General features: G+C 43.5%; 1 long non-coding RNA gene across 1 annotated transcript; it reads left to right on the top strand.

Moving 5' to 3' along the window:
• Positions 1-12,073: 12,073 nt before the first annotated feature.
• On the top strand, positions 12,074-14,463 carry LOC136023149 (uncharacterized). The gene is made up of 2 exons (XR_010616492.1): positions 12,074-12,195; positions 14,088-14,463. It is a non-coding gene; the product is annotated as an uncharacterized LOC136023149 (long non-coding RNA).
• Positions 14,464-14,821: the final 358 nt, after the last annotated feature.

Here is a 14,821-nt window from a genome sequence, read left to right as displayed (position 1 = left end):
GCTTTGGAGAAACCATCTCAATGGCTTATTTCTCTTAACTCATCCTTGCTTCCCCTCTGTCCGCCTCTCGCCCTGTGAGGTCGGCTGGTAAATGAAATCCTGCTGCAGCAGCCGTTCCACTTTCACAGAGGAAATCTGGGGGTTTTGGGTTGCTTCAGGCCTAAGTTGGCAGCTGCTGAGGTCAAGAGGATTTGGGTGTACAGCAGAAATGGGCTCTGGTCTCTCAGTTCAGCTAAGCAGCTTTGGTGAGTCTTAGAGGAGGTAAAATGAAATGGGCACCAGCTCACGGACTAGGTATTATATAGGGGTTAACAAGGGGATGAAGGCAAGGGGGAAAGTAATACGCCTAATTCTGGCTGGGTGTGCATAAGGGCAGAAATAATATTCTTTTTGATAAAAACGTATAATGCAGTTATATATAATACATTAGCAAGGGGCTGGTCAGGACAACCAGATGCTCACACTGCCTGTTTGTACCCCCTTTTCCTCCTGCATCTTTTTGGTACCCCCTGAATAATGAACAGCCTTGAAAGGGTTAAAAAGCACACTTGCCAAATAGGAATTAAACTGTGCTAATATCGGCTAAGTGACTGCTCAGGGTAATAGCAGAAGAGACAAATTATGTGGCATGTATTTATAAATAATAAAGTATAATTTATTAATAATCTGGAATTGAACAAAGAGTCTATGAAGCTTAATTAATTATTACTTGTAAAGTGCTTTTGAGATTATTGGATAAAAGCTGCTACAGAAGTGAAAGGTATTGCAAGAGAAACACAGCAGTTGATATGTTATCCTGGGATGGGGAGGGGATACCAAGGTGCCCCAGGGACACCTCATCCCTCTGCACCTATAAGTCCTGTAATTGAAGCTTGCAACCAGTTTGGACCACTTTGAAAATGCTTTTTGAGTTTTATTTAAGCCCATGTACCTTAATCACAGTCTAGTGGCTGGGTGCTGTTACTGATGGCTGGTTTGAAAGAGTCTTCAGTTGTGGGGAAACTGAGTCACAGAGCAAAAACGCTAAAGTTATCCCAAAGTGAACCTGTGGATCACCTCTAGTAGGTGGGGGAAAGCAAAAATCAGGAGATCCACCAGATTAGGGGCTGAAATTGCTTTCCTCTGCAAGCAGGGGTCTGCTCCTGCCTGAAAATCAATGCAGTGCTTTGGCAGCAGTGCTGCTTCCCCATTATTCTTACCTCTGGCCCCAGCATTGCCAAATACCTTCCAAACAGAGGAGAGGGAGCTTTCTGCTTCATCTACCCCACCAAAATCCCCATCAGCATCTTCCAGGAGGTGATTCCCCTCCCAAATATCATCACCCACCTCCAGGATGACTGTCCATCTGTGCCTGATGATTCTGCCAGCTGGGTTTGGGCTCCCTCACCATCCTCCCTCCTGCTCTAAATGATCCTTGTTACACATCCTATGTTTCTATTTTTATTGAAAACTTGAATTGCCAATTTGCCCTCTTGTCAGCAAGGAATGCAGCAGCAGCCACCGTATGTATCCTCCAGAGTCATAAAAGGAGGCATTACTGAGTGATGTACAAGCAACAACTATTATCTAGGTTACATCTTTTAAAGTATATATAGCTTAAAAAAGAAGGCTTGGTGGAGCTGGAGGGGAGGAGAAAGATCTCTGCTTGCTGGGTGAAGCTTTGATTTATACCAGGGAAAATTTCTCTTAGCTCCTCGTTTCTCTGAGCAAGGGGGAAGAGAGTTGATGCTCTGAAACCTCCTGAAACTTCAGGTTCTTTTTCTGCATAAGATCCTAGTTCCTGGTCATTGACCAAAACAAGGTTTTTTACACCACAAATAGCCAGTTGGAGATTGGCAGCTGAGGAAGGGTTGCATGTCGATTGCTGTCTCTAATTCACACTATTTTTGTGCTTTCACTGATGAAGAAGGAGCTGTTGAGGGGATCTGTCTTCTCACTAACCTTGATTTCTAGAGGAAAAAAAGTCTGTGCTTTCTAATCATCATAGATTTAAAAAACAAACAAACCTGTCTAAGTTAATGAAGGCCACACAATCAGCCTGATGGCATAAATCATGTTATTGCATAGAAGACGTTGACAAATGACACCCAAAAGTGTCCAAGGGAGGAAAACAAACACCATGACCCCCTCTCAATATTTCTGGGAGGAATACAGGATTCAGCAAACGCATCAAATCTCCATCTCAGACCATTATGGTAACTCCAGATTCAAAAGGAAAAAAGCAAGTGACTTGGAAAAGGGGTGTTTGCAACTGATTTAATGCCAGCATCGGTTTAAATGTGAAATATCCAGGTTGGAATTCGTCTGCTGTTAAAGGATGCTGTTTAAACTCATGGATCATGCTTTTATTTCCCCATCTCCCTAATGTACATCAATGGCTCTGTGACTTCTTCAGCTTGAACCATCCTGAAATAAGACCTTTCTGTAGCACTGAGAAACACCATGGTCTTTGGCTCCTTTATTTTTTTTTCCCCTTTTAAATGCTTTTTAAAGTGCCACTGTGTTCTTTTGGAGTCATATTAACCATGCAATAAATTTGCATAATGTGGATCCATAATGTTTAATCAAAGCCTCTCTGGAAAGCTGTTATTGTCCATGAGCTCTCATAAATTCTCACTATCACCTCCATGTTAAATACTAAAGCTGCCCGGGGTATATTGTGCACTAATCGCTTGCAACATTGAGTTTGAAAGAAATTATCCTTTTTCTTTACCTTCCCTTTCTGTGTGAGCAACTTAAACCTCCAAAAGGCCTGTGCAGAGGCATTTTTAGCAAGAAACACTGCAGGAGGGGAGCAGATCACCCCCAATTTCTTTGCTAGCATCCAGAGGTTGGGTTATCCATCCCCATCACAGCGAGGAGGGAGAGGACGAACGCTCCTGCGTCTGCATGGCAGAAAGAGATGGAGTGCTGAGTGTCAAAATCATTTGCACTTGGAAAATTATAAGACTCAATTAACTCCTGGGTTTCTTTTTTTTTAAAAGCTTTTAATTTCCTTTAAATGCGTTAAGCAATAAGGCATGACGGGGTGGGGGTGAGGCCGCAGAGCTGCAGTCATACCCACTGGTTGAACCTTAAGAGACTAACTGAATCTTCCCCAAAGCAACCTGGCCATAAAAGCCCCTCCCTGAGGCTGCAGGATGAGGTCCCTTAGGGCAAACAGAATGAGTGGTGGGGGGAATTGCCACACTGACCCCGTCTGCATGATGTCCTCCTGCCCTTGTCCTAGGCAGTTGAACCAGATGACTGCTGTAGGTCCTTTCCAACTAGTCTAGTCTATTGTCAACAGCACTTTTAGCTGCAAATGCTGCTGTCAGCCATCATGTTACCCTTGAGGTGTCCACCAGCTCCATGCCACTGTCTCCTTTCAGACCCGTCTGCTTTGATGAGCATCCTCAAGCTGGAATAAAACCAGGAGGGTCCCTTGGCTACTGGCACAGGGGGAAAGGGCTTGATGTGGTAGAAAGGGCTTGATGTGGTGGAAGAAAGCATATTAAATTGGGATATAATTCTTGGGTGCCTCCAAAACTGAAATAGCAGTGAAATAGAAATTAAAGTCAAAGGATGCTGGAGAAGAAGATTCGTTTTTTCCTGCTTTCCAATGACTTGAAAAGTTAGGCCTGAAACAAGAAAAAAGAGAACAAGAAAGCCAAACCCATACAGTTTCCTAATTTCTGTGGGTTACCCAATTATGAGAGAATCTGGACCAGTCCTTCTGAGTGTATTCATGATACAAAAAGGGCTACAAATAATAGCAACTTATGGGAGGTGACATCTCCAAGCCTCTTAGGAGACTAATTCTATAACAACATTAATTCAACGTAATGCGTTCATGAATAGAGATTGGGCTAATCAGGTTTTGAAAGTTAGGCAGCTTATTCTTGCCGATCTTAATTTAACTAAGTGCCTACTCTTGAAAGGCATCACCATTCCAGCTTATTTCAGCACTTCCTTTAGAAAAATATCCCTTCTTTTGGTGCTTTCTCCCCTCTTGATGCAGGGGTTTGCTCTGCATTCAACTTGTCTGAAAAGCAAAGTGACTGACCCACAGTGGAAACATATACCTTTTTTGTATAAGGAAACATATACCTTTCCTATATAAGACCTTTTTTCACCCTGATCAAAAGGTTTTGTTTTGCTTGGCTGCTTCCCTTTCATCTGCTGTTTAATTATTTGTGCTTAAACTACCTTTGGATGCATGGAGGTCAGACCCTGCCTTTGGAAACCAGAAATGCAACACTCTCAAATGCTTACCTTTATAAATTCTTTGCCGCCCACCAGTCAGGTTGGTGAATAACTCCAGCCAACAAGAGCATCCACGTGGCTGCAAGATGCTGCTCAGCCCACCTGGAGAACTGCTGTTCAAAGATGCTTTCCTCCACCAAGGGAAAGAGACACCACTTCTCATCTTCCAGTTTTCTTCCTTTTTGCCTTGAAACTGGGCTAACACTTAAAATCGTTTTATATTTCCCTGCAATTATGTTCAAGCAGTTGGCTTTAATCCGCCATTAGTGTTCATTTTTATTCCAAAGCCATCTAGCATCCCTGGGTGAATCCAACCCATGCGTGAAGACACGGGTAGGACAACCCCCTAAAGCAGATTGCAGTGCTGTTTGTGGTGTCGGCAGCAGCTGGAGGTATTTCCAGGTGTAAGCACAAGCATATTTTAAACATCGCCCTGTTTCCAGGCAACTGATGACGCCTCCTTAATTACAAAAGAGGGGAAATAACTCTGACTTTGGAGCCAGGAGTGGGAGAAGATGAACAAGCAGTGATAAGGTCCTACCTCAAACATAGATAACTTAAAAGATTAGCCAGGCAGACAGGCCTGGTGCTCACTGCTGAATTGAAGTCAAATAGATGGCTTAATGCTGGCATCGAATTAAAAAAAGTGTTATTTAAGGATTTAAATCTTGAAAGACCTCATTTCCCAGCTGGCCTCCTAATGGAATTCATGTTAGTTTGGGGACCAGATCCTGCAAGCAGCAAAATGCATCCATCACAAGAGCATTAATATAAAGCTGCTGTAATGCATCAAGAACCTCTGTATAATGTGCTTGCGATGGAATAATCAAGAGCAGGGCCAATTTCTTTTTATATACAGAAGCCTTTTAGAAGACAGAAAGTAAGGGTCTTTCCTACCACCCTCTTGATCTTTGGTGCCTTTATTATTGTCTGTCTCCTGCAAAAATTGCTGCTCCAGACCCCCATTAACAACCCCAGGACCCGTGTTCATCTCTCTGGAAGATGCTGTATTTCTTTTTTTTTCTCTAAAAAATCTCTTTTAGTAGGTTTCTGATGCCTCTTTTCTTTAAGGCTTTGGTTCTGTATACCCATTCTCCAGCTGAGAACCCAAAACCCAAGGGGTTTTCCATGAGGAAATCTTATACATCATGATCTTGAGATAGAAAAATGACCTTTTATTTCTGAAATGGCTTTAAAAACTATAGTTCCTGGAAGCCTGATTTGCAAATCCATCCCAAATTCACCATCTGACCATCCCCTCTGCCTCTGGCCTGCGTCTGATTACAAGGCAATGATTCAATTTGATAATATCTAATTTTTATTGCAATATCAATAAGGAAAACTGCCAGTCAGCTGAGCAATTCCAAGCGTGTTAGTGCATTTAGGCCCCTCCAAGCAAGAGCATCCTTAATACTTGCTGATGGAAAAGCAAATTAGAGCAGAGCCCACAGCCAGTGCCGGGTGGGGGGACCTTAGACAGGGACAACCAAAGTGTTGGTGAGGTGTAATGTAGAGGTACTTAAGCAAACCTAACTCAAAACTACCTTGACCTGAAGGTAAATCTCAACCTGCGTTTCTGAGCTGCCACCCAAGTGTCTTAACTGGACGATTTTCTAATCTCAAACCAAGAGATTAGAGCTGAGTTTCATGTTCTGCTTTCTCCTTGACCCACTTTGGCATCTTCTAAATCTGAGCTGGGTGAGAGGTTTGGGCACAGGTTTGGAGACATCCCCTTTTTTATATTGACAGAATTCCCTTTCAATGATAGGGATGGAGCTTCACAAGCTTAGACTTAAGTAAGGTTTCCTCCGTACCTTATCCAGCATCCTAGAGTGATTTAAAGGATTTAAAGATACCTCAGTTATGACAGATGAATGGACTTGGATAGAAAGACCCTCTTCATCTCAAGCATGAGAAATTGGATATTCCTCGATGTGAAACGCTTTCTGAGCTTGATGGATCTAGTTGGATCTGGTGGAGTAAATCCCAGGAGCCTAAAGGTTTAAATGCCTTAAAAGTTTAAATATTAAAAAGCACAGATTTATTACACAGAGTGACCTTTAAAACTTGTCTCATTAAACTACATCTTCTGGCCCTTCTGGGCCTTGGTGCCTCTGAAGATGAGACTGGGAAGTTCAAAGCAATGAGCAAAAATGGTTAAAAATGTCACCATTTTATAGAGTTTCCTGCAAAACTGGAACTTGAAAAAGGGAAAAAAAAAACCCTGTCTTAATATCCCCACAGGCTTCCCCATGGAGTAATATTTGTTGCCTCTGTTATTGTTTTTCATTTGAGGAACACCCCCAACAAGGAAGAAATGCTCCTGCCCTTGATGCACCAGTGTGTGACACGAATTGCACCATGTCATGCAAAAAATTGATCTGATTTTATACTGTCCATGTCCCTGAAGAAATCTGAGAGATTTGGGGACACTGGTGAAGGAGCATCTTTCTAAGGCCTGTCTAAATCACTGCCTGTCCTTGTGTTAATCAGAACAAATAAAACCACCATAATAAAATGCTTAAATCAAAGGACAGGATCGAATTAGGCACAAGATGAGAGATGGTGTTGCATCAGCCATGTGGAGGGATGGAGAGGATGTGATTGATCCTGTCCTTTCCCATCCCTTCTCTTCCCAAATTCAGCTGAATTATGCATGATGTCTACTTGGATTAGCCCTGACTCGAGGACCCTCAGTGAGATTTGCGAGAGGAGAGCAGACGCAGTGATGCAGGATGGCAGGAGAGAGCCATGAGTAGAGCCTTGGGACACCAAAATCTCCCTAAGAGCTTTCAGAGGGAGTTTTGCAGCACATTTTGCTTTCCCCAGTGAGTTCCCAAACCCTACAGCTTTTAAAAGGGCTTTTAAAATGCAGAGTGTTTATCCAAGCTCCCAGCTGGATTGTGCTCCAAGCACACCAGGGAGGGTTAAGAAATACAACAGCAAATGCTGGCTCTGCTTCGCACCAGCATGGGCTGCCCCATCTTACTTCAACTTCTTTTCTCAGCTATTTATGGGATTTCTTTCTCTAGACCCAAGGGTTCTGTCCTGACTGTAGGGATGGAAGCCAGCGCTTGGGCTGGTGATGTGCCAAGTTGGCTGAAGTGCTTGAAAAGGAGAATTTTGCATCTTTAAGAGGAGTTTGGCACATATTTACAGCAATGGGGCCATTTGGGCTCTTTGCCAGTGGAAAATGGCTTCGATGGCTTCGAATTTCTTATTCTGCTCTGATAACACACACAGAGAAAAGGGAATTTTAGCAACCTTCAGATGTTCCATTAACTGCGGGATTGAGTTGTGCCGTTTGATATTAATACACATTTTTAACACCCGGTGTCATGTAGCTGCCTGTTTCTAAATTGAAGCTTTTTGGAGTTTCACGAATCTCCAATTTCACTCTTTCTCATCCCGATTTGGAGTGAGAACATGGTTTGAGAGGCTGGAAATTTCAGTGCTACAGACGGTCGTGTTTACAGTTTATTATAAATGAGAGTTTGCAATGCAGATTGAACAGGGCTTGGAAGGGGGAGGTTGTTTACTTGCTCTTCAGCTCAGTCCCAGGTATGGCTGTCACTCTGAATAATTAATTTACAATTAAAAGAATAATTTGCCCCAAGTTTGCTGAGTGCATCTTCAGTTTTATTTCCTCACCTGCACCCAAAAAAAATATAATAATCAAGAGTGTAATATAATAATGTGATAACTTCCCCAAATGCAATTTGCTGCTCTTCCCTGTAAAATCAATCTAATTATAGACACACATATTAAATGAATGTCACAATCATTGCAGAGGCACCTGAGCCTCAATAGTTTAGAGCAGGCACAGCAAGGAGGGATAGCTTCCATAAGCAGGGGCTGGTCTCAACCTGCTTTCATGACATGTAATTGCATGTCCCTTGAGTGTTAGATAAATGGAGTTTAAGCCTTTATATTCAGGGTATATCAAGAAGAATACCAAGCACTGCACAGGTTTCACAGAATCATAGAATGGGCTTGGTTGGAAGGCACCTTAAATCCCACCTACTTCTCCCCCCTACCCTGACACAGGCACCTTCCACTAGACCAAGTCAGTTCTGGCTTTCAGTGAAATTGAAGCAGGCTCTTTGCTCAATCTGTCTTTTTGGGGTTATTTCCTCAAGGGCAGGACATGTGGCTCGGGAGGATGTGGAGGGAGATGTGTAACCTGGTGCTGATTTTCAGGAGTTATCCATCCAACCACTCACACTAAATATTTTCAGCAGGTTTATCCACAGGGAGCAGTGAGTGTCTCAAGACACCTGTGGGAAATTATTTAGGGTTTCAGCCAGCTCCCTGGTGAAGCATGAAGATGACAGCAGGTTGGCTAAATGCCAGACCAACATTTTGGGGCCAATTCTTGCTATTTTTCATCGCTCCACACTGATTTGTCAAAACCTACACAGAAGGCTCTGACCAAAAAGGGGGGGGGGGGGGGGGGGGGGGGCAAGGGTAGTTGAAACAGCTGGGTGCAAAAGTCTGGCCCCTCACCAGCTTGTGCATCTGATCTTTTTAAAGCCATTTTATCTTTGTTCTGGTCATAGGGAGGACAATTCCCGCAGAGCATCTCATCCCAGTGTAGGCAGAGCCTGTTGGTTTTACACTCTTCAATTAATCAGGCATCTTTTGTGGCTTTCGCATGAAGAAATCGCCTCCTTATTTGTGGGAAGAATTATACAAGAGATGCCCAGACGTGGATTTTAGTGGAGTTCCCTTTCAGACTTTACCAAGCAAATGAACTGCAGGAGCAGAGATACAGGAGAGGGAAGTTAATTGGCTAGCATGGCTGCCTGCAAGGACACAAGGGCCAACGTGTGCCTGCTCTGAAGAAGACCTTGACACCTGCAAAATAAGGTGATTTATGAACCCTATGAAACTATCACTGCATGTAATAAACCCCATACAGCCCGAGCTTGAACTTTATTTTGCTGTATTCTGGCATTCAGAACAATGTTGAGCATCTAATTCTCTGGGTAAGAATTTGCAGGAGCTGGTCCTTCAAGTTTCCTCCTTTTCTAGGTGGAGATAAGTCAAGTCAGGACTCACTTTTCCAGGCTGAATTTCTCCTTAAAATGCCAGTCTGTGGAGGTTGTGTACCAAGGGTTAAGATCTAAATGGCATCCATCACCTTTATAGTGCCTTACACCTAGCCTGATGGTGCATTTCTCAGCAGATGAGAGCAGACAGCCACAATGTTCTCTGGTCATGATGGAGAGATGAAGCAAGTCTGGCACAAACAGATCAGGCACATACCAAACAAACATCGCCTGTGGGTTCTGCACTCATCCCTGTTTCATTCCATACCCATCTCATCTCTCAGCTAAGATTTCAGTGTTCCTCTCTGTGGTATCCTCGGCCATGTCTGGACATGGGTAGCACTTTTTCCCTCTTTCTTTCCCCGTGACAGCATGTGATGGAGACCGTGCTTACATTTGTAGCTATGGAAACCATTGATTGCTGTTAATGAAGCCTCCCGATCCTCCTGGACTGGTTTAGTCACATGCAGAGAGTAAGTGTCGGATGCAGTGGGATATTTTCCAGCAGGATCTCATCATTCCCATACAGGCACTGGGTTTTACAGTGGGGACTCTTGTTCAGACACAGCCTTTCCCAGCTGTCTGCATCCCCCAGAACTAATGCAGAGGACCCTCCAGTATCCTTCCACTTAGCAAGGTGTTTGCTGGGATGACAGAAATAAGGATGATTTCCACCAAAGTTTGTTTCTGCAAGGATTGGAGCAAATTCTGGCTGGTTTGGGGTCTCAGCCTGAAAAATTGATGTACTTCAATAAATACCCACTTAAGGATTATATAATCCACATTTTGCCTTGACGGGGATGGTGATATCCACCATCAAACTCAGCTCCCCCAGCTGATGTTTCTACCTATCTGGTCCTACACAAAAGCTCATTCCATGCCTTAGCTCCTTCCTCTCATCTCTCCCCAGCCTAACCTCCACCCGCCACTCCAGTCTGCAGCTGCTTGTTTGATTTTTTAATTATTCTTCATTATATTTAAGGCAATTTTGGGGGGAAAAAAAAGGAAAAAAAGAAGAAAAAAGTTTATGGCAATTTGCGCTGCTTTGTAATTAGAGCCAGCGATTAGAAAATCTTTTGCTTCATGATGGAGTTTTCCTTTAAAAAGAAAAAAAAGAGAGAAAAAATCAGTAAAAGGGAATAGAAAAAGGCCGCCAAAAGAGCTCAAAGACTAGAATTAAACAGATTATATCTCATTACTTCCAAATGGAAAGGAAAGTTACAGCTTATTAGAGCAGTTGCATCTGCAGCTGGGCAGGAAGGGAAGCAAACTCCCTCCGCAGTAGCAGGCTTGGGTTGTGATAGTGGGTTGCAATTGGCTTTGAGGGGCTGATGTTTTTCCAAGTCTTCTGCTCTTGGTAGGAAATAGATGACTTTCTAGATCGGTTTCTGCTTCTTTTGTTCTGCAGGGCTGACTTTGCAGACAAATGCCACCTTGATTTCAGCCCATTTAAAGGCCAAAGCTAATTAAATAACACATCCTACAGCCTGAGCATCTCCCCTTCCCGGTGTCATTTCTAGACGCTATTCATGTGCAGTGCTCAGGGTGAAGGAACCCCAAAAAAGAAAGGAAGAAAGGATGAATTTGGGCATCTTAAAATGAGTTGTTTAACTGCTCTAAGGTGTGTTTTGGTCCCAGCTGCAAAACCAGAGAAATTCAGGTTAAAAACATTCAGGTAAAGTGTCTCTTTAGGCACACAGCATGCATTGGTGTGGATTACAGGGCTGTTTGGCATCCTGCCCTCTTGTCATCCCTCCCCTGCAATCAGGAGTCCATCTCGACCATTTTCAGCTGCTCATCCTAATGCCAGGGGAGGGCTCCAGCATTGCCAAGCTGTTTATTTCTCCCTGTGACAAGTTGTGAATGTGTGAAAAACGGGTTGTGCAGAAAAGGGAGGGTTTTGGTTGCACCCTCTTGTGGCTGCTCGAGCATCAGTTTAACACATAAAGCCTTGAGGGGTTTATACTTCCTAACTGAGCATCTCGGGGAAGATTTCTCATTATATGGAAAGACACTCAGGAGGCTTGTCCTGATGGAAGATGGGGTTTGGTTGAGGGAAGGAGCAGCAGAGCTGTCTCCTTGAAGGGGGACCTCTGCAGCAGAGACCTAACATAATCATTACACACTGAGCACTGTGCCTATGAAATCACACATTGTCAGCACAGGCAGCTCCTGATGTCCAGGCTTTGGGGAGTTTTCAGCATGAAATAGTCAGTTGGGGTGAAATCTGAGCTCTTTTATTTGCCAAAAGCATGTGGAGAGGAGCTGAGTGGGCATACATGAAGCTCTCCTCCCCAAACCAAGCTTTGGTATCTCAGCATCCTCTGGGTTTTGCCAGTCCTTGGAGAGCAGATGATGCTGAACTCTTGGTGCCATGCACAACTCTTTCCCAGGCAGCTGCTGACCTGAACTGAGCAAGTCAGAGCTGAAGACAAATACAGGCAGACAATGAAACCCACTTAATTGGAGCTCAGAGCCTCTACTTGTGCTGTCTTCTCTTTTTTTCCCCTTTCCTAAGGAATTTTTTTCATTAGTGAATAACAAAAATTATTTAGGTGCTTGACAGCTCCAGAGTGGTTGTGGATTTGCAGCATGCATTAGCTGGAAAGTTTATCCTGGCCTTAATAGGCATGAAGAGGGATGGATGCATTTTAACTAAAGCAGGGGAGCTGATTGCTACCTAAATAACTAATTCATCTTCATAGCAGACACCTGTCAACAGTTAGTAAAGAGGAGTTGCACCCAAGGTCGAGCCAATTAGTTGTAGAGGAGAGCTGCAGAGGAGGGTACTTATAGATGCAAACAACTCTGGAGTACATAGGTGCTTGGATGTGGAGTATGTGGTCTGGTGGTGACCTATGTTGATGGATCCTATGAGCTCCTGTTTGGGATGCTGCAGGTCAGTCCGTGTTTCTGGTGAATCAACTTCATCTATTTTTAGTGTTGGTGAAGAGCGGGTGGAAGCCTAGAAAGGTTTTTGAGAAGCAGAAGAGAGTTACTTGGGGCTGCCTTGGAAGCATTTGAAGGAGATGAGATGCAAAAGCTCAGCTTTCAAAGGTGTGACAGATGGGAGAGGAAATGAAACTGCGTGAGGATCTAAATGGGTCATGGCAAAAAAGCTTTTCAATAGTTTTTAGTGTCATAAGGGATCCATAGAACCTTCTGCCTGCTTGTATAACTCAGCCCATTGAACTCCACCAGAGCGAGGGCAAGACTTTGGCTGCTTTCTCATCTCTTCTACATTGGAGGAAAACAACCCTTGTTGGGATTCAAAGGTCTTAAACCCACAGAATTGCTTTTGCAGTTTCATTTTCTCCTTTGCTGGGGACAGTGCAGTGAAACAGGCAGGGAAAACCACATGCGCAGAGCCCAGCCTTGGGCTGGAGGTCAAAACAATCCCCGTATCAGTCCAACCATCCCTGTGCACTCCAAACCCATCTGCTGTCCTCATATATGTTCTCCAGAACAGAACTTGCCCAGCACTAAGTGTGAGCTGTCACTGTAACAGCCTCCTGTGGCTTGTGCTGCCTTGTGATTGAAGCTTCCATTAACTTGCATTTCCCTTTTATTTTTCCTTCTTTTCCCCATTTTTTTGCTTGAAGCTCTGCTCTCCTTAATTTGATTTTTTTTTTTAGTTGTTTTCCTTAAGCACCATTGCCACTGTTCTTGTTTAATAAGTAGCTAATCAATTCTGTGGGATTGCTGCAGCCCCACTGCTCCCAGCCATGCTGAAATGGGATGCTCTGATTAATTTCCCCCCTCTCCTGTTTGTTTGCCAGCAATTAACTCTGATAACTCCCCCCTGGTGACTTGGGGGTGTAGGAATGTGTGTTTCCAAGGTGCTGATGTTTTGCCCTGTGGCTGGTGATGGGCTCTGGAGATGATACATTTCCCTGTTTAGGTTGGAAATATTTGGGATGGAAGCAAGCTTGGCAAAGCATGGATGACTTTCTATAGCTTTTCTTGCCTGCAAGAGTTGTCTATGAACAGCATCAAAACCGCTCCAATTAAATAAAACCTTATTCCTGTTTTTTAAGTGGATTTTTTGGCTAAGCTCTTGGAGTGTCCAAAATGAGGACAAGTGGTCTTCAATTATTGCCTGCTCTTTGTTCTGTGCATGTTTACCTTTTGCTTTCTTGCTGGGTTACTCTACTATTCATAAGACTCTGCTCATCACTTACTGCTCCTACAAAGCCACTTTGTGGAGGTGGGGATATTATTCTGGAATAGGTATGACCAGAGATAATGGTTAAAGGATGGCTTGTATTCACAAAGAAAGCAAAACTGGGCTTGCTGTGTGTGAAAATCACAGCCATGATCCTATAGATCCCATCGTGCTGTGCTCTTGCAACATGAACAAGCTTCAAATATGAAGAGTCTAAACCTGTTTTCACATAGGAAAGGGTGAAATTGGGTCAATTGAGTGAGTTATGATCCATTATTCAGGATAACTTGGAGAGCTTTGCAATATATTTGAGGGGGAAATTAGGTTCTGTATAGCACAGGCGTAGTTACTTTTCTACTCAACCCCTGAAAGCCTATCTTCTAAAGATAATAAACCATGATCAGTTCACTTGGGTTTCCATTTTAACTCACTCTGAAAGAGTAGTTAAGCCTGCCTCCCAGTTTGTGAAGACACCTACTCTACATGCTTGTAGCACACCAGATAATAGACCTAAGAGTTATAATGTGGTGATAAAAATAATGCATAGATAATGGAATAATTATCGACTGCTTCCTCTGTAAATGCAAATTGGAGTTTTCTCTGTGCTGGTTTTCCCCCACGTACAGGTTTTCACAGCCAGGTTTTGGACCAAGCTGAGATGTTGCATCAGAAGTGAGCAAAGCAATTAACGGGCTTTGATGAGTTCTGGAACTGCATCCTTACTGTTCTATGGGCTTGTCTACACACAGGAGCCTGAAAGCCCACATGGGGACACCTCTCAGTACAAAAAACCTCCTTTTTGGCTTCCCCTCCCTTTCCTCCCTCAAAAACTCTTCCGTAATTTGCTTTAAATAAGCTCTTGTGCCTTAAGTTCTTTAATACTTATTAAGCCTCCATGTCCTGACAATAAGAAGACCCCTGCATGATGATTCACAAAGGTCTCCCTGTGCCTGGAGCATCTCTTGCACCCTTTCTTGGTGGGAGTCTCAGAGGAAATTAGTGCTATCTGTATTGTGAGCAGGACACAAGGGGTTTGACCCGCATTAAGTTCTCTTTCCTGTGTTTGTTCCTTACAGCTGGACTTTGCAGTTCAGGGGTAGTTCATAACCCTCTTTTCAAATTATTTACAGTTTTGGGAATTGCCCTGAAACATGAGGAAACACTGCAAATAGGCAACATGGCTGCACTTAGTTTATCTCATTGAATACATCAGAGCTAGGCTTGGCTGAGTCCAATCAGTCTGTGGGATTTGTTACTGCTGGGTGAAAGCAAAAATCAGCAAGAATAGGGTTCTTTTAAGGAAGAAAACATCTAAAACCAAAGATCAGACATGTAAGATAAAATCCATATTCCAGAGGTT

This window comes from Lathamus discolor, chromosome 17, assembly GCF_037157495.1.
Source record: "Lathamus discolor isolate bLatDis1 chromosome 17, bLatDis1.hap1, whole genome shotgun sequence".
In the NCBI taxonomy this organism is placed as follows: domain Eukaryota; kingdom Metazoa; phylum Chordata; class Aves; order Psittaciformes; family Psittacidae; genus Lathamus; species Lathamus discolor.
The sequence above is the reverse complement of the archived record's forward strand: the minus strand, read 5'-3'. Positions and strand labels throughout refer to the sequence as shown.